The sequence below is a fragment of the Dipteris shenzhenensis genome, chromosome 20 (genome assembly GCF_047967505.1).
Source record: "Dipteris shenzhenensis isolate YYH24624 ecotype China chromosome 20, Dip_SZ_1.0, whole genome shotgun sequence".
NCBI classification, from domain to species: Eukaryota; Viridiplantae; Streptophyta; class Polypodiopsida; order Gleicheniales; family Dipteridaceae; genus Dipteris; species Dipteris shenzhenensis.
In genome coordinates this window covers 53618341-53639031 of record NC_141615.1, presented here as the reverse complement: position 1 = coordinate 53639031, position 20691 = coordinate 53618341, and the positions used below count along the sequence as shown (strand labels likewise).

Sequence of the window (20691 nt, the reverse complement as noted above, 5' to 3'; positions counted from 1 at the left end):
GAATTTAATGAGGGGTATAATTGTGAAATAGATGGATTAAAAGCATTTATTACATACAAAGAGGAAATGCTCCAGAGATATCCTGATTCGAAGCCTACTTGGAGAGAACACACTACCACTGTAATTAACAAGACACGAAATTTAATAAAGGACCTTGAGAGAATGCGAGGCTCAAAGGATGTCAAGGAAGAATGCAATATGTTTTGGCCAAACGTTCATAACGATTTGCGCCCAGCTCCAGTCTTTGAAAATGAATTTGTATCATTACTCCCACGTCCATATTGTGGATCGAAGAAGAGAGAGTTTATGCCACAAGTAGATATAGAGGTCGATTGTTTTGTTGTGGTTCGGCCATCGGATGATGAATATGAGAATGTGAAGTTTTGGGTTGCAAAAGTAGTTGATGTGCAAAGAGATGACCAAGGGAGAGCTACAACATTTACAGTGGTATGGTATGAGCCAAAGGGCAGGAAAGGAGAATATGGATAACAACACATTATATACTAATTGTATAATGAAGGAGTGGGTCCCAAATGATGAAGCGGTCTCTCAAGTTTCGACGGAGACAATCATAGTGTCTTGGCATTCAAGGGCAAAGAAATCAAAGAAGCACATGGGATATGAGGTAGAAGGAAAAATAAAAATACCACAGCAAACTATTTTGCATATACACAAATTTTTAAGGATGCTCGCCATGGAGGAAGTAGAAGGAGACAACACAAATGAAGAATGTCCATAATTAAAGCTTTGTATTGAAGTCCATTGAAGGATTTTATTTGGGTACTAGGCAAGGAGCCAATCCAAGACAATTATAATCAGAGTCATCACCTCCTATGTCAAATGAGAGTCAAAATATGCACTGGATGTCACCCAAGGGTCAAGGCTTGCCAAGACAATAGGGAGTTAATGCAGATGGCACCTGGCAAGGGACTATCACATTGAGCAATACGACAATGGGGAGTCAATGCAACCAAGGGGCAAGGCTTGGCAAGATAACTTGTGGGAGTTAATGCAGATGGCACCTGTATTTTGCACTGGATGTCACCCAAGGGTCAAGGCTTGGCAAGATAATAGGGAGTTAATGCAGATGGCACCTGGCAAGGGACTATCGCATTGAGCAATAAGACAATGGGGAGTCAATGCACTCAAGGGGCAAGGCTTGGCAAGACAAGTGGGAGTCAAATTATGCAGATGGCACCTGGCAAGGGACTGTCGTGACATTGAGCAATAAGACAATGGGGAGTCAAATTATGCAGATGGCACGAATTGAGGCTCTTTAAGAGCAACAATTTAAATTGTAAACATATGTTCAATCTATATCATTTTGGATATAAAGACTCTAGCTAAGAGCAACGTCTCTCAATGTAATCATATAAAGAAAGCTATAATTGCTATTATACCTCTTTGGTTCAATACAAAACTTGGGTCTTATGGCATCATGTCTTCTTTCTATTTATTAAAAGTTTTGCTAAATTTTGTGCATATTTCCGAGTGACAATGTTATTTTCATGAAATATTTAAGTCTCCTTTCATGGATTTATAAATTTATCACGTCAACGAAAAACGTCAAGGAAAAATATTAAAAATAATTAAATTAACAAATAACTTAGATATAGCTAGAATTTCTAATATAGGATTATTTCAAATTCTTGCATGTTGGTGCAAAAGTATAGATTGAAAAAACAATATTTTTATGTGAATATGATAGTGCCACAAAGTGAACTTTTGATTTGGGAAGGAAAAACGTCAAGGAAAAATATTAAAAATAATTAAATTAACAAATAACTTAGATATAGCTAGAATTTCTAATATAGGATTATTTCAAATTCTGGCATGTTGGTGCAAAAGTATAGATTGAAAAAACAATATTTTTATGTGAATATGATAGTGCCACAAAGTGAACTTTTGATTTGGGAAGAATATTTTTAGAAAGTAAAATTTTGATTTGGGAAGGATATTTTCACAAAGTAAAGTTTTCATTTGGGAAGGATTTTTGGGCTTCGTCCAAAAACAACACAAAAAGTCCAAAATTAATGAAATAGGTGTTTAATTGAACCATCTAGTAGATGGTTCCCTCCAAAGTTTCCCTCAAGATAGCTGGAGCTCCTCGCAGTTTTATCGGGTAAAGCGAATGATTAGAGGCATCGGGGGTGTAACACCCTCGACCTATTCTGAAACTTTAAATAGGTAAGCAGTCGGGGTTGCTCCGTTGAACCTCAGCACGGAATGCGAGCTCCAAGTGGGCCATTTTTGGTAAGCAGAATTGGCGATGCGGGATGAACCGAAAGTCGGGTTATGATGCTGAACTACACGCTAACCTAGATCCCATAAAGGGTGTTGATTGATTAAGACAGCAGGGTGGTCATGGAAGTCGAAATCCACTAAGGAGTGTGTAACAACTCACCTGCCAAATCAACTAGCCCCGAAAATGGATGACACTAAAGTGCACGACCCACACCCGCCGACCATCGGGGCGAGTGCGAGGCCCCGATGAGTAGGAGGGCATAGGGGTCGTGGCATAGCTCCGAGCACGAGCCCAAGTGAAATGGCCCCTGGTGTAGATCTTGGTTGTAGTAGCAAATATTCAAATGAGAACTTCGAAGGCCGAAGTGGAGAAAGGTTCCATGTGAACAACAATTGGAGATGGGTTAGTCGATCCTAAGAGATGGGGCAGTCCTGTGTCAAGGGTGCAATGCGTGCTGCTCATCGAAAGGGAATCGGGTCAATATTCCTAAACCGAGATGCGGCGGTGGACGGTAACATGATCGAATCCAAAGATGCCGGTGGGGGCCCCAGGAAGAGTTCTCTTTTCTTTTTAACGGCCTGCCCACCTTGGAATTGGATCACCCAGAGATAGGGTCCAGCAGCCGGTAAAGAGCCGCAAGTCTCGCGGCCTCTGGTGCACCCCCGACGGCTCGTGAAAATCTAAAGGAGCGATTGCTGATCACGCCCGATCGTACTCATAACCGCATCAGGTCTCCAAGGTGAACAACCTTTGGTCGATAGAGAAATGTAGGTAAGGGAAGTCGGCAAAATGAATTCGTAACAAAGGATTGGCTCTAAGGGTTGGGTCTAAGGGTTTGCGGTCTGACCCTGGAGGCTGTTGGGGGTTTGCCCGAGCTACCTCAGTGACGAGGGCGGGCCCCCACGTGCCGATCGGGCGACGGGCACAGAACACCGCCCCTCGGGGCGGCCCTCCCTAGGCAGTGAACATCCGTCTCAGAATTGGTACGGACAAGGGGAATCCGATGGCTTAATTAAAACAAAGCATTGTGATGGTCCCCGCAGATGCTGACGCAATGTGATGTCTGCCCAGTGCTCTGAATGTCAAAGTGAAGAAATTCAACCAAGCACGGGTAAAGGGTAGGAGTAACTATGACTCTCTTAAGGTAGCCAAATGCCTCGTGCACATGAATGGATTAACGAGATTCCCATTGTCCCTATCTACTATCTAGCGAAACCACATCCAAGGGAACGGGCTTGGAAGAATCAGTGGGGAAAGAAGACTCTGTTGAGCTTGACTCTAGTCGAACTTTGTGAAATGACTTGAGAGGTGTAGTTCTAATAAGTGGGAGCCTCTGGCGCAAGTGAAATACTAGTACTTTTAAGTTATTTTACTTACTCCGTGAGGTGGAGGCAGGGCTCGGCCCCTGCTTCTGGCCTTAACGCTCGCATGCTAATCCAGGCGGAAGACATTGTCAGGTGGGGAGTTTATTTGGGGTGGCACATCTGTTAAAAGATAACACTATAGAAGATAGCAAGGTGAGGTCACCCGAAACAGAATCCCAAAAAAAGTGAAAATTTTCAAATTTTTATTGAATACTACATAGTTTATCTCAATTTCACAAAGGAGAGCATCCTCTTGAACAAGAATTTTCTACACCAACAAATAGTAACATTCCAACCCATCACCATAATCCAATGGCATTTAAGAGAGGGGTACCATTTAAGCATGACAAAGATGTTTTTATCATATTTTGAAAAGTATTTTAGTATTTGTTTCCCTTGTATTATTTTCCTATTCATTGTATCCCTTCTCTCTATTCCTTTTTCTTCCACTCCCTTCTCTCGCATTTTTAAAAGCATGAGAGAGATGTTTGTCACGATTTCAGACGTAATTTTTGTGTTTATTTTCCCTTGTATTATTTGCCTATTTGTATCCACTCTATTCCTTTTTCTTCTACTCTTTTCTCTTGCATTTTTACTAAGTCTCAACTACTCAAACTTATTTTCACAAAATGTCTAAAAACTAGGTTTTCCATAGAGTTTTTCTTATTAATTTTGTTTATTTCCAAGGTCTGATTGTGTAATCTCTAAATTTTGGATCTTAGATGTGGCCTTGAAAATTTTTACGTGAAATGCAAAGAAGTCGATCATGGAGCATGCAAACAAACTTGTTATAAGTACCTTAACAAGAAAAGAATGCATGAAGGAAATGCAAAGGAGTCAATCATGGAGTAGGCAAACAAACTTGTTATAAGTACTTTAACAAGATGTGAAATGGAAAGGAGTCCATCATGGAGCGTACAAACCGACTTGTTTTGAGTATTTTAATCCATGTGATGTGACATCATACAAATTTTAGATGCATGGTGGAAAAGTAGCCAATGTCACATGAGAATGAGAAAGCCCCTTTTGTGAAATGTGCAAACATTTTTTTGCATGCCTAGCATTTGTATTAGCAATAATCTACATAAAAAGGACACATTCCATAAATCATGTCACCCAAGTGATTCCTATGCATATGGCATTGATCTATATAACAAGGACACTTTCAATCAATCATGTTACCCAAGTGCAAAAAGAAATGCATCAAGTTTAAGCAAATCTCCTATTGCTTCCTCGAGTCAAAGATATAAAAATTCCATGCATCTTCGATAAGTATAAGACAAATCTATTTTGAAAGAAAGTAGCCATTTAATGTCAACCATAAGCCCATGGTAGCGGTGGCAACTTTGGAAAATAACATTGAAAAATTAGCTTCTCTATTTTTCTTCATCAACAATGAAGATAGGAAGACCTTCTCGATTGACAACATGAGCTTCAAACATCCTAATGTTACTTCATTTTAACATGATCTGAGAACAAAGAATCATGAATCCATTGAGGAAAGCTATACATGCAAAGTGTGAATTTCAGCTCAAAAGATACGATGTGCTATATCCTTGAAGAATGACAATGCTTGGAGATTCTCCCAAAACACTCATTATCTACCCCCCTGAAATGACAGTATCGACAAGGATTATTATTTAATGGATGAGGATTGCATCAATATATAATGGAGCATTTGGAGGAAAGTTTAACATTGCTCACCTGTCTCTTACTGATAACTATCTTTTCAAGGTCTTCAAGCTGTTGCAAAAACAAAGGTCTAGTTAGACACCGAATAATAATTACACAAGATAGGAGCATTAAAGATGGCTATAAAGAAAACATTCCAACTATTCACTCAACTTCATCAAAGGCAAACAACAAAAGAAGAGAGCAAATTGAAATTTGACCATCAAGCACACGAAAATGTATCTGGGAATTTCACATATTCTAGGGAATCAAGAGGAGACCTCTTTCAACAGTTCAGGAGAAAATTCCCTGAGACTCAGAATATAGGTAGCTCGTTTACATATGTGTGTATACACATGCTTTTACAAGTGTTGTTTTTGTTAGCATACATGTGTGTGAAACTGCAGACTTACACGTGCCTGATATTGCTCAAATACATGTGATAATACATGCGTCCGTCATTAATCACATGTAACTAATACATGTAAGGAGGCATTGTGTTATAGTGCAGAGTTATAGCTATGTTGCGCTTGTGCTTGCTATTGTGGTTGCAAAAGATGAGGTTGTGGTGGACGAATCCAAATATTGGGAGGACGCACATTCCTTGTGGAGGGTCTCCAAGGAGGCACAACATTCCTTTGCCTGGATCAAGGCACCTTCGTCTTGCTACTTGCACATTGTCCCACTCTTTTAGGTGCCCTAGCCTTTTGATCCCTCTCCTTCTCGATCCTGCTTCAATACATTAGCCACATCTAGCTCAATGATAGTGAGATTGTTGAAGATGGCACGATCCATCTCTGATTCAGTTTGCTCAGAAGTAGAAGTTTCCTTTACTGGATCCTTTTTAGCTCATGACTCCTGTTCTTCCCTTACAAGCAAAGGGGCACTGATGACAATCCTCTTACATCCCTTGGATTGCTTGCCGACAAATCGTGCTATTAGTTGGTGCTTGATGGGATGTTGCATGATAAGCGTTTCATGTTTGCTTTAGTCCTAGCCATGGGAGCAAATTTAAATGATAGTGAACAGTGGAATAAACTATAGATTAAACATGTTTTAAAAATGTGTTAAAAAAAGGAGCAACCATGTAATTACAACTCTTTTCTAAGACTAGAAGAGTCACACATAGTGCAAACTATGCCATAAACCCTAAAGGGAATAGATGGATGAAAGGAATCATTCTCTTCATTTTCAAGATTTCCACACTCTTTTCTAAAGACTAGAAGAGTCACTACAAGGCATAGGCCCTTTTCCGACAAAAATACTGACACTTTTTACATTAAATTTTTTTTTCACGGGTGCAAACGTCGTTATTAAAGTCACTAAAAGCGTCGGAAAAGAACTGTCGCTATAAAGCGTCGCTATATAGCGACGATAATAAACATCGCTATATAGCGACACTGTTAATCGTCGCTATATATCGACACTGGTAAACGTTGCTATATAGCGACCATTAACAGAACTAAAAAAAAGGATTAGTGGGGCTAAATAGGGCTTGCTATGGCCCTGTTTAGCCCCACTAATCCTTTTTTTTTTTTTGGTAATTACAAAACAAAGTTTTTTTATAACAAAAATTCCCTTGCGAAAAGGGTGATACAAAATCGCTCAAATGAAATGATCGAGCAACAAAAGCATATTCATGTCGAACATATACAACATTGTTTGTTACAAAATTACCCTTTGGAAAGGGTGATACAAAATTGCTCAAACGAGCAAATATACAAAATGACATATAGGGCGAAGAAAATGCAAACTGCTACTACCACCACTACTACTACTACTCATCCGAATCGTCCTCGTCCTCATCTTGTTGGCCTGTTTCTTGGTCCTCGTGAGCTGCGCCTTCTCCTTGATCCTCGTCACGTGCATCTGATCCCTAGCCCTGGTGATCGCTCGCCTCCGGTGATGGGACGCTTGAGCTTTGACCCTAAGAGTGAAACATATAAATCGAAAATTAGATTAGAACTTAAAGAATAAAACAATTTAAAAAGTGAGATTACAAGTTGGAGTAGAATTATACCGTGCGAGCAGCCACCTTAGCCCAATCGACCGTCGCTCCCATTGCCTCTTGCTCAATAAACCACGGCTTTGTTCCTATACGAAATGTGTGTCGCGTCTCTGCATCTGTAGGAAGACGACCCATCGCAGCTTGCTATGGATCCAATTTACGAGAGTTAGAGTTAGCTAAAGTGCATGTAATATGTAGTAAAACAAATAGAACAATACATTAAATGAGAAGAAGTAGACTTATCACGGTTGCCTCGAACGCCAACCGTCTGCTTGTACCAAAGTGCGAAGTACCTACGATGTCCAGCCATCTCTTCACAACCCTCCTCTGACCCTCAAACATTTCGGGATTGTCCCTATTCTGCTTCTTGAAGAACTTCCAATCAGCTTTGTCTACCCAGCTGGGTTTAGCCAATCCCTTTGTGATGGAAGTACGCAAGGTTGATCTACGATGCTTCAAGACCAAACCCATGCGCTCTCGCATATAATCCTCATTAAACTCCCAATTTGGCAGGGTAGGGTATTTTTGTTTTAATTCATTGATGACCGCCTGCTTCTTTTGGTCATCATGATACCGACAATCGGTAGCAATGCCACTCTTGAAGTGATGGCTCATCAACCGCCTCATGGTGGCCATCACTGCTTTGCCCTTTCTATCTTCTATTATCTCTCCGGCAGCTGTGATTTGATAGGAGAGATCCTTTGATGAGTAAGGAGGACTGATGGTAGCAGAGTCAGGAGTGGAAGTTGTGCGAGCGCTTCCAAACCGAGGAGTAGTAGTGGGAGTAGGAGAGGGCAAGGGACTTGACTGATATTGTGTCTCCGGACCAAGTGGAGCCCTATAGGAATGTGAGTGTGCTAACTCGTCTACATCTCCCGAGTCAGCACAACATAAGCTGCCCTTCCTACTCTTCCTTCCCTTACGAGAGGCACGCGCAACATTAGGAAAAAAGGGAGCTCATTTTGGGGCCCTGTAAGAAATTCACTATTTTCTCTTTTCTCTCTCTACAAAAACAAAAAAATATGGATACTTGCGTGAGAAATGTCAGTGTGAAAAGGAATAAATATATTCTTTCACATGCTTTATATTCAATGTTCATATAAGAGCAACACTTTTCTGTGCAGAATCTGGTGATTCTCACACCGCAGACGCGTCCGAAACGGCCCAAAACCCCAAAAACGGCACTGGAAACGCTGGAATCGGACATCCGGAGGCCCGGAAACGGCCAAAAAAGGCCGAAAAGTGGGATTTGCTGCAAAACGCGATCTGGCACCTTTGGAAAAATCCAAAGGTGCCAGATCGCGTTTTGCAGCAAATCCCACTTTTCGGCCTTTTTTGGCCGTTTCCGGGCCTCCGGATGTCCGATTCCAGCGTTTCCAGTGCCGTTTTTGGGGTTTTGGGCCGTTCCGGACGCGTCCGCGCGTCCGCGGTGTCAGAATCACCAGATTCTGCACAGAAAATAAATTTTTAAAAGATTCAAATTAGATCACCGCATTAATGTGACATGCTTCTACGAACATATAGTACTATTTCTTTTTCTTATTTTCATCTTCTTTTGTTGAATTTTCAACGTTACGTTGGCCCACTCCTGATTGGTTGAGAGCCTATTTTCTCTCTCTTCTAAAAGGCCCCAAAATGAGCTTCCTTTTTTCCTAATGGTGATGACCCCTCGGTCAAAGGGGCACGAGGGGATGGCTGGGCAGTATGTCCAGCCGTTAGTGTAGGGGAGGGAATAACTGAGGTTCTTTGAGATAGTAGAGAGAAGAATCTCGCTGCCTCCTCATCGCTCATCTGCGCTACAAACTCGTCGGAGCCATGTGCAGCTAGCAAAGGAGTTCCCCGAAGGGTAGTCGCAGTGCTATGTGGAAGAGGAGTCAGACCAGGGGTAGTCAAAGTGCTAGGTCTGAGAGGAGTCAGGGGTAGTCCTCGGGGTAGTCGCCTGAGAGGAATCAAAGTCCTCTGGAGCATATAGATCGTGAGCTCTCCTCCTGTGAGGCTATCCGTACTCGTCGGATGTGCAATGTGATCCCATGTCTAACATAGACACAAATACGAAAACAAAAAACAAAAAAAAAACATAAGCATAGGCATAGGCATAGGCATAGGCAAAGAGGGAGAGAAGAGGAAGAAGAGGAAGAGGAAGAGGAAGAGGAAGAAGAGGAAGAGGAAGAGGAAGAGGAAGAGGAAGAAGAGGAAGAGGAAGAGGAAGAGGAAGAAGAGGGAGAGAACAGGGAAAAGAGAAAGCGGAGGAGAAGAGGAAGAAGAGGGAAAGGAAAGAGGGAAAGAAGAGGAAGAAGAGGGAAAAGAGGAAGTGGACGGGAAGAGGAAGAAGAGGGAAAGGAAAGAGGGAAAGAAGAGGAAGAAGAGGGAGAGAAGAGGAAGAAGAGAGAAAGAAGAGGAAGAAGAAAAGAGGAAAAAGAGGAGAAGAGGAGGGAAAAGAGGAGAAGAGGAGGGAAAAGAGAAGGGAAAAGAGGAGAAGAGGAGGGAGAAGAGGAGGGAGAAGAGGGAAAAGAGGAGGGAAAAGAGGAGCATATGTCTACTTCTCTTATGCTCATGCTTAAGCATAAGCATGAGCATATGTCTTCTTATCTTATGCTCATGCTTATGCTTATGCTTATGCATGAGCGAACATGAGCATGAAAGAGGGAAAAGAGAGGGGAAGAGAGGAGAAGAGAGAAGAAGAGGGAAAGGAGAAAGAGGGAAAAAAGAGAGAAGAAGAGCAAAAAAAGAGACATATGCTCATGCTTATGTCTTCTTGTCTTATGCTCATGCTTATGCTTATGCATAAGAGGAGTCTTATGCATAAGCATAAGCATAAGCATAAGAGGGAAAGGAGGAAGAGGGAAAAAGAGAGAAGAAGAGGGAAAAATGGAAAAAAAGGAAAAGAGGAGAAGAGGAGGGAAAAGAGGAAGTGGACGAGAAGAGAAAGAAGAGGGAAAGGAAAGAGGGAGAGGAGGAAGAAGAGGGAGAGAAGAGGAAGAAGAGAGAAAGAAGAGGAAGAAGAAAAGAGGAAAAAGAGGAGAAGAGGAGGGAAAAGAGGAGGGAAAAGAGGAGAAGAGGAGGGAAAAGAGGAGCATATGTCTACTTCTCTTATGCTCATGCTTAAGCATAAGCATGAGCATATGTCTTCTTATCTTATGCTCATGCTTATGCATGAGCATAAGATCATGAGCATGAAAGAGGGAAAAGAGAGGGGAAGAAAGGAGAAGAGAGAAGAAGAGGGAAAGGAGAAAGAGGGAAAAAAGAGAGAAGAAGAGGGAAAAAAGAGACATATGTTCATGCTTATGCATGAGCATATGTCTTCTTCTCTTATGCTCATGCTTATGCTTATGCATAAGAGGAGTCTTAAGCATAAGCATAAGCATAAGCATAAGAGGGAAAGGAGAAAGAGGGAAGAAAGAGAGAAGAAGAGGGAAAAAAGAGACATATGTCTTCTTCTCTTATGCTCATGCCTTTGCTTATGCATAAGCATAAGCATAAGCATAAGAGGGAAAGGAGAAAGAGGGAAAAAGAGAGAAGAAGAGGGAAAAAAGGAAAAAAAGGAAAAGAGGAGGGAAAAAGAGGAGAAGAGGAGGGAAAAGAGGAGGAGAGAGAAGAAGAGGGAAAGGAACGAGAGATTGGAAAAGAGGAAAGAGGGAGAGAAAGCGAGAAGAAGAGGGAAAGTAAAAAGAGGAAAAAAGAGACATATGCTCATGCTTATGCATGAGCATATGTCTACTTCTCTTATGCTCATGCATAAGCATAAGCATGAGCATATGTCTCCTTCTCTTATGCTCATGCTGATGCTTATGCTTATGCTTAAGCATAAGCATCAGCATGAGCATAAGAGAAGGAGACATATGCTCATAAGCATAAGCATAAGCATCAGCATGAGCATAAGAGAAGGAGACATATGCTCATGCTTATGCTTATGCATGAGCATAAGAGAAGGGGGAAAGAGAGAAGAAGAGGGAAAGGAAGGAGGGAAAAAGAGGGAAAGAAAGAGAGAAGAAGAGGGAAAGGAAAGAGGGAAGAAGAGGAGGAAAGAGATTGAAGGAGAGAAGAAGGAAAGCAGGGAAAGAAGAGGAGAGAAGAGGGAAAGAAGAGGAAAGAGAGGGAAAGAGAGGGTTCCTATGCCCATCACTGCAGCTAGCGCTTAAGGCGCTAGCTGCAGGCCAATGCAAATAACAAAAATAATAAATGGAAAAAAGAGGAAGCACTTACTTGAAATAGTACGTCCCGCTCGGTGTTGTGGACTGGCCCTACAAAAGAGAGGAAACATACAATTTTTCAAATAAGATGTTAGAGGAAGGAGGAGATTACAAAAGTAACTTCTTGAAAGGAGGAGATCGAGGAGACAAGGAGAAAGAGAAGGAAGAGAAATACAAAAAAAACTGGAAGAGTGAGTCTTCTTTTTTTCTTGAAATCTTGTTTTTTGTTTCAATCCTTTGAAAAAAAGCATGAAAACTAGTTTATAGGTTTAGCAATACAAGGAGAAGCACTCACAAAACTAAAGCTAACAAACAAATAACCTACATTGTTGAAACAAACTCACCTCTTGAAAAACTTCCTTTCAAGAAACCAAAGAGGGAAAAGGGTACAGAGGGAGCACAAGAGCTAGGAGAAGGGTGAGGAGTGGAGAATAGAGTGGGAGGTTGTTGCAAATAGGTGGGAGGTCGTTGGAAATAGATGGGAGGAGAGATTGCCTTGCTTACTTGAGAGATTAGAGAGTGCTAAAGAAAGCGCCACGTGTCGAGATGGGTTTCGGTTTTAACCCACACTGTCGCTATATAGCAACGCTTTTCCGTCGCTATATAGCGACGCTTTTAATAAAAAACGTCGCTATATAGCGATGGAACAGAGCAAAAAGTCGCTATATAGCGATGCTTTAAGTCACTTTTTGTTCTAAGTTGAAGGGAAGCTCATAGATGCTATTTTATAACTTATAAGTCTAGATGGAAGGGACGAGTGGAAGCTCGTCCGATGATGCGCCAATGCCCGGGAGCACAAAGTAACTTATGGAGAGGCTATATTGTCATTGCACTCATTGCAAGCGAGAAGTACGACATCAATGTCGTATTATCATGCGCCACTTGCAGATGTATGGGGAGGAGCCCGAACCAGTACCCACCGTTGGTGTTGCACGTGTTGATGGACCATCGGTAAGTCAAAGCTATTTAAGTTCGCAGTCTTATTGGATACCAGGGAATACAAGATCTTATATTTACATGAAATCTTAAAACAGGATGAGGAGGGTGACGAGGGTATGCATATACCTTCACACTTTGAGCAAGACTATAGTCTCCCGAATGATGACGAGGGTATGGTCGACATGATGGATTCTATTTTTAGGGGCACTACATCCCATGTACACGTGATATCAGAGTCTGAGGTCAAAATGCGAGAGTTGCAATCAACACAATTGTACGAGGGTGCTAGGATGTCTAAACTACATGCTTGTCTCTCAATCTTGAATCTACAAGTAAAGTATGGGTGGTCGGATACAAGTGTCTCGTCCTTAATGAGGTTAGCTCTTGCATTAATTTGACTCATTATTTGGATATTGTTTATTTTGAGAATCATCATGTTTGTTTTGAGAATCATCATTTGGATAGTGTATACTGAATCGTCATTGTTCCAAGCCTATGTATGTTCAAATTGTCGTAGGTTGCTCCAGAAGATGTTGCCTGCACCAAATACCATTCCCACATCAAGAGTTGGAGCGAAAAAGATGCTAACAACGGTGGGTATGGATTATGATACCATCCATGCTTGCCGTAATGATTGTATTCTCTTTCTCGTGAGCATGGAGATTTGGCTAGTTGTCTAAAGTGTGGGGAACAATGATAGAGACATGACTTGTAGGGTGAGCGGATACCGGTAAAGGTCTTGAGACACTTTCCCATCATTGCAAGAATACAACACATGTTCCGATGCAAATCCATAGCGGAGTTGATGACATGGCATGCATCTCATCGGTCCACTGATGACACATTGAAAATTCCCGCAGATTGTGCAGCTTGGAAGCACATAGATAATCAGTGGCCGGACTTTGCGAGGGAGCCATGCAACTTACATCTTGGGCTCGCCATGGATGGCATGAATCCTTTTGGGTTACACTCGACATCTTGGTTGACATGGCCCATAGTCGTGGTGAATTACAATATCCCACCATGGCTAAAAATAAAAAAGGGACACCTCATGCTTGCACTACTTGTGCCAGGAAAGTACAAGGCAAAAAATATGGATGTTTACATGGCACCTTTGATAGAGGAGTTATAGATATTATGGAGAGGAGTGCAGGACTTTGGTATTTCCAGAGCTCCTAGACATACCAATGATATTTTGGTAAGGGGTATCTTGATGTGGACCATGCATGACTACCAAGGATATGGAGAGTGCGCAGGTACGTGGTTGTGTCTTTACATGTATAATGAGGGATTATGCCTTTATGACTCTCTTTCGCATGCGTGTCTTATACTAACACATTCATGCACGCGTGCAGGACTTGTTACAAGTGGGTACCATGCTTGTCCTATTTGTAGACTTGGTTTGAAATCGCTTGCATGCTACTCCAAACATATGACCATCTCGCACGTGGAGGTCAGCTTGATCCACCACCATCATATTTGAAGGCAAGTGACTGGATTCAAGCTTGGAGGGTGAATGGAGAGGAACCTCCTCCTGGTATGAAGAGGCTATCGATCTTTCACGAGCTTCCTTATTGGGGTCAGTTACAAATCAATCATCTCTTGAATCCCATGCATATCTTCAAGAATGTGGGGGCTACTATTTGGGCACACTTGGTTGGTTCCAAAGACTCAAGAGGAGTGCGAGAAGACTTGCGTGCTATGAATAGGATGTCTCATTTGTGGCCCCAAGTGCATGCTTCGGGAAAAGTTGTCCTCCCGAAAGCAACGTGGATCCTCTCTACGAGGGAGGAGGCAGCGGTCAAGGTAGACATTGCCTCTTTTCATACACTGACAGGGTACATGCATTGCTTGAAAGGAGCATTTTCAAAGGAAAATAAGCTTAGTGGGCTCAAGTCCCATGATTGGCACTAGATCTTACAGGTATTCTAAGTAGAATTAGTGTACCGATAATCGTGATGCGTTAGCATAATTATGATTATGTTATATTGTTGACATGACTTCTTTGTTGCTTTGATAGTTCATCCTCCCAATTACAATAAAAGGGTGCTTACAAGAAGATGTTAGAAATGCTATATTCAAGATTTGTGGTATTGTGAGGTATGCTTACTATCAAATCACATTGATTGCATTTTCTTCAATTTAAGCTGATTAATCTGTAGACTGATTATGAAAATATCTTACATGGACATGTGAAATAGGTGGATATCTCGAAAAGAGATCTCCATATCGAGCATTGAGAAAGCTAGGGTGGAATCCATCGAAGCCATATGCTTGCTTGAGAAGCACTTTCCCTCGAGCATTATGACAACTCAAGTCCACTTGCTTGTGCACATAGTTGATGAGGTGGCTATTGCAGGTACCGTTCATAGTCGATGGATGTTTTTTCTCAAGCGGTTTATGAAAACTTTAAAGGGATTTGTAAGACAAAGAGCAAGACCAAAAGCAAGCATGGTAGAGGGATGGCTTGTGCAAGATTCATTAGTATATATCACATAGTTTCTTGCATCCACGGATCTCGATATACCGCAAGCTTGGCATAACAACGATGATGATCACATCGTTGGCGAGGTTCCCCAAGGAAAAGGGATTGAAAGAAAGATGAGCGAAGAGAAAATGGATAAATTCAATAAGTTTTGTATCCTCAATAGCCCTGAGATGCAGAAGTGGATTGAGAGATATGAAGTGGCCAAAGCAAAAAGAAAAAATGCAAGGACGAGATTCTGAGTAATGTACAGGCGATTGCAACCATATCCACAGGATCTTGCTCTTCTCCCCACTCACATGTCACTTGATTGGCTACAACTGGCTCTACGTAAAGACGAACGTGATGGAGAGACAATAAACGAGCATGAGCGAGAGTTATCATCTGGATGTATGGTGCATGTAAGTTTCTTACCTCTTGACGTAATTAAGTAATTATTTGTGGCAATATACGCTATAAAATAGATGCATCTTCATTGTTCTAATCATGCTCTTTTACAGTACAAAAAGTACAGTGCATTATGGTCATATGGACGACATTTTTACGTGGAACGCATCGATTCAAAGAGAGTCACGTATGATTGTGGAGTCATGGCTAACATCACACAAGATAGACGAGCAAGTGCTTCGGATACCAATCTTCTCTCCTCACAGTTGGATTATTGTGGAACCATACATGACATCTATGAAGTTGATTTCAGACGATTTAGTATTTTCATTCTTGATGTAAAATGGTTTAGAACTATTTACAACGGTCCCCATGCAACAGTGAGAAAAGATAGTAGCGGTTTCTTTGCAATAGACTCCACCAAACATTGGACCGATGATACTTTTGTTCTTCTTGAGCACTGTGAGCAGGTGCATACTAATGATTTAATTAATCGAAGCTTTCGTTTTTAAAGATCCATTGATACATGTACTTGAGCATAATTTCATATATATAATTGATGACATTTGGCACCCATCTTCAATATAGGTGGTTTTTCATCCGGATCGTTCTGATCCAAGAAGGTGGTACGTGATCCAAGTTGCACCACGAAGTAAGCAAATTTTTGAAGATAGAGATGTGGATATGGAGATGCCACTACCAATGCCGGATCCAATTGATGAATCTAGGGAAGAAGATGTAGATCACAATATGAGCCAAGAGGAAGATGCGCATAATGACATCGCATGGGAGGAAGATGGAGATCACGATATTGAGGAAGAAGACAACGATCATTAAGAATCACCACACTTTATTGAAGAAGATGTTCAAGTACTTTTAGGTGAACGTACGATGCTAGAGTACGATGATGATATAGGAGATCAACTCGGTATAGAGTTGGAGATAGTCTTGTTTGGCACCTTAGACTTAGCTCAAGATGAAACAGTTGATGTAAATCCTCTTAATTGATTTTTTTCATCTCAAACTTGGACATGAATATATGAGCTTCAAAGGCTTGATGTACATGCTCTCATATTTTTATTCTCTATGAGATCAAACATGTATGAAAATTTAAAAAATTTTGTCATTGGAAAAAACTAACTTTTAAGGCCTATATGAAAAAAAAAACCTCTCTGGAAAACGTCGCTATAAAATAGTATATCAGTGTCGCTACATAGCGACACTTAAAAGTCGCTATATAGCGAATTTTATAAAAGTCACTATATAGCGACATTTGGCTAACGTCGCTATATAGCGACACTTTACAGGACCCGCTTTTCATACCGATGATTAGCACCATGCACGCACTAAACATCGGTACGTAAACATCGCAATAGGATCCGTGTGTAGTAGTGAGTCACAGATAGTGCAAACTATCGCATAAACCCTACAGGGAATAGATGAATGAAGGGAATCATTATCTTCATTTTCAAGAGTTCCACACTCCATCGTTCAGGTAAAGGCCACTCTTTACTACTCAAAGATGGTGTTGCATGTTGATGAGCCTTCCATACTTACTTCCATGTGATGGTGTAAAATATGTTAAAGAGTAGAAGAAAATTCTATTATCCAAAAGTTGTTTTGATGACTTATGTTGATAAATCAACTCACCAATGCTCATATGAAAAGCAAAGAATGTACCTATCAAGCTTTTTAAAGGTTGGTCCTCTACTAAGTTGAAAGGAAAAATGACTATAAAACATTATTAAAAAATGAATCCAATTACAGAACGTGTAAGTTTAAGGCTCATTTAAGGAGAGTACCTTAAGATTTGAAAAGAAGCAAAGAAATGTAAAGATTGCAATTTTAAGGAAGCTTCTTCACTCCTTTGCAATGCTCAAGAGATAGATCTTGAACCATGTACACATGGTGGATAGTTGCCATCATCACTCAATCCTTGGTTTTCTTGAAACCTAGAAGCTTTCCTTTCGAATGCTTACTCAAAACACCTCGCTCTCGCACTCTGTGTTGTCCAATGGCAAATGGTTGCAAGAAAATCCAAGAGCCAACCCAAAAATCATGTGCCATCCATTTACCATTCTCATCCTTGATGTTGTGAAGCACAAAATCATTGATGTAATCCTTAGGGCAAGATGTCCTTGAAGATGAGGCCATTGAGGCCATTGTAAAGGCTTTTGAAGATGGAAAAAGTGTCTATAGGAGAGTAGCCTAGGTGCCAAAAGTGTGGTAGTAGATGTGCCAAAGGTGCCATGGAGTACTTATTTGACAAAAGTGAGCGTATGGGAGGTAAAGGGAGAATTTGAAATTTGGGTCGGTCCAAAAAATGCCCCCATCTTTATGTGTCAACAGGGGCTCAAAAGTGACCCAAAAAGTAGGAGTTGTTGGGGCTAGGATGGAAAACTCCATCCAATCACAAAAAGGTGAGGGCTCTTCAATGTGACCGTACCCTCGTTCCCATTGGTTCTTATTTTTGCTTTAGTGCTAATGATTTTCCCTTAAAATAAGGCCCTTTTCGAGTCCAAATCTCTCCTAATGTTGCTACTTGTGAGGCATCATGGTTGAGGAAGCTTTTAGGTGACATGGGTGCAGTGCAAAGCAAGGCTATGCAATTGTCATGTGACAATCAGAGTTGCATGGCAAGAACTAGGTGTCCCACACTCACACGAAGCACATTGAGTTCGGTATCACTTTCTTTGTGATTTCATCATGGATGGAGAGATGGAATTGGTGTACTTTTTGAATACATAGAATGTGGTGGACATCTTGGCGAAGGCTCTTTAGCGAGACTTGCTAGAGAGGCATCTTCATCGACTTGGCACTGGGCCGAAAGAGTAGTTCACCTATGGGTAGAGATTGAGGGGGGGTGTTACATATCAATGCCCCACTCTCATGTTACTATGTGGGAACCAACTAACTCTACTTGTGAGCCTCCCATATGAGGAGAAGGCACTTGAGTAGCTTGGTACTTTGTAGGTCCTGGGGGACATGTGTGGCCTAATCGTTGGACAGCTTTAGATAGAGTTATTATACCACCAACTAGGCTACATGCAAGTGCGGGAAGACATCGTATGAACTCGGGGGGTTCACTCCTTTGTAAATGTGCCTAACACGTGAGTTCAACATAAGGACATATTTAATGCCATTTTTTCTCACATTTTCACATATAGAAGGGTGTCATAAAAGGACTTTGGAAAAAATTTACAGATTGAATAGGAAAAGGGTACATTTAATGAAAAATTCATAGATAAGGGATTTTACACATATGCCTTGAATGCACATGATACATAGAGTTTATATAGAGTTAACCCCTCGAGCCTATGATTGACCGCACTGACAGTGGGCAGAGCATTTATCGAGGCATCCCACTCTTGAGTTGTCGCAATCATGGAGAACGGAGACCATTGGTTAGTTGTTCTATTCTGCACCACCATTATATCGTCTTGGTGGCTATATATGAGCAAGCCCATATGGCCCATATCACTACAGCTATAGCAACCCTAATTCTGCAGCATATAGCCTCTACCCTCTAATGTTTTTAGTATTCCATTGAAGCTTCTCTACAAGAGCGCTTGGCTGGGAGGTAGCGACATGTATTGTATCAGTTTACAGTAGTCAAATTTTTTATTCTCTTTACTATCATTGTTTCTCTCTTGCATATGAGGTCATGTTATCTGTTGAGCGCACATGTTGTATTCTATTCTTACAAGAGGCATGTCCCTACGTTTTGTGTTCAGACTTCTTATCTTCACATACTTTTGAAATGCTACTAGGATTTTGAAAGCTCTTCTCACTCTCTATAGGTGCAACTTGGGTTGTAGCATTCTTTAGCTTTTCTGCACATGCTATCTAAGAGTCTACCCTTATTTGTGTAAGGGAGAGAACAACTATTTAGTATGGATAAAATATAGTACATTCAAAACTGATTACAAAAATAAAAACAGAAAATGAAGCTACAAAGCAAACAAAACAAACTTACTATTTTAATATGTCAAAAATATGGCCTAAGTGTGGGTGATAAGCGAGTTTTTTTTTTGTGACACCCTAATGGCTATTCCAATTAGTACCCTTATTCCACCCCACGTCCCCGCCCCCCCCCCCTCTCTCTGTCTCTCTATTTTTTTTGTGTCCTTTGCACCTACCTATCAAGATCTCTTACCCTTGCTTGCAAAGAAAATCTCAAAAAGAAGTAAGAAAGTTTCTATATTGTTGAAATCATTATTCTTCTTGAACAAAAGATAGGCCGCACGAGGGACTTTAGTTAAAAAAATGTGATCATTTTCAAGAATGAAAATGTTCTTTAGGATTACAATGTTGAGGTGCCAGGAAATGTTCTTCTACTATCAAAATTATGTTGCAAATTGGAGTCTGACAGTTGTGGTTGATGTACGAACATGTTAATGTTTTCATCCATCCCAAACACATGGAGATACACATAATGCATGTGCTTGCATGCTAAGGCCTTTCCTTTTGAGGGTCTATCCATGAAATCACAACAACTTGAGAGTGCTCTCAACGGAAGCAAGAATGGAAGAAGGAGAGAGAGAGACAAAGAGCCACACAAGTTTTGGTGGGTGCAGAACCACCCTAATCTTCTTTTTCATTCATTTATATATGTGTTTGAGTATTGTACATAACCGGGGTAAAGGCACAGTGACCTTTAACCCCCACAACCTCCCACTTAAAGGACAATGTGCCTTTAAGGGAGAACAACCAGCATACTATCCAATGCCCATCAATACACGACAATACTCAAACCGCTGACTAGGTAGACTCTTTGTCAGCATATCTGCAGGGTTATCATCTGTATGAACCTTGACAAGCTCTATGCGCTTGTCCTCAAGTACCTCCTTGATGAAATGGTACCTGACCTCAATGTGTTTGGTCTTTGCGTGAAAGACCGGATTCCATGCTAGCTGAATAGCACTCATGGAATCACTATGCAATGTCGGTACACCTGTATGAATCCCCAAATCTCCCACTAGCCGATCAAGCCATATAGCCTCCTTGCAACCCTCTGTGGCTGCAACATACTCAGCCTCTGTGGTAGACAAAGCAACACACTTCTGTGCGCGAGACATCCACGACACTGCACCACCTGTAAAGGTGAACACATAACCAGAAGTGGATCTCCTACTATCCACATGCCCTGCATAGTCTGAATCTGTGTACCCAAGTACACGCATGTCTCCTCTACCAAAGCAGATGCACATCTCCTTGGTACCCTTCATGTACTTCATGATGCACTTAACTGCCTCCCAATGCCTCTTTCTTGGATTAGCCATATACCGGCTAACAACTCCCACTGCAAATGCAATGTCTGGTCTAGTAGCTATCATAGCATACATAAGACTCCCAACTACTGATGCATAAGGAACCTTGGCCATCATGGCCCTTTCCTCATC

The 20691-nt window shown here is 41.3% G+C and overlaps 1 pseudogene; it reads left to right on the top strand.

The window, feature by feature from the left end:
* Window positions 1-1540: 1540 nt before the first annotated feature.
* Window positions 1541-4260, top strand: LOC147889847 (25S ribosomal RNA; annotated as a pseudogene).
* The last annotated feature ends 16431 nt before the right edge of the window (window positions 4261-20691 follow it).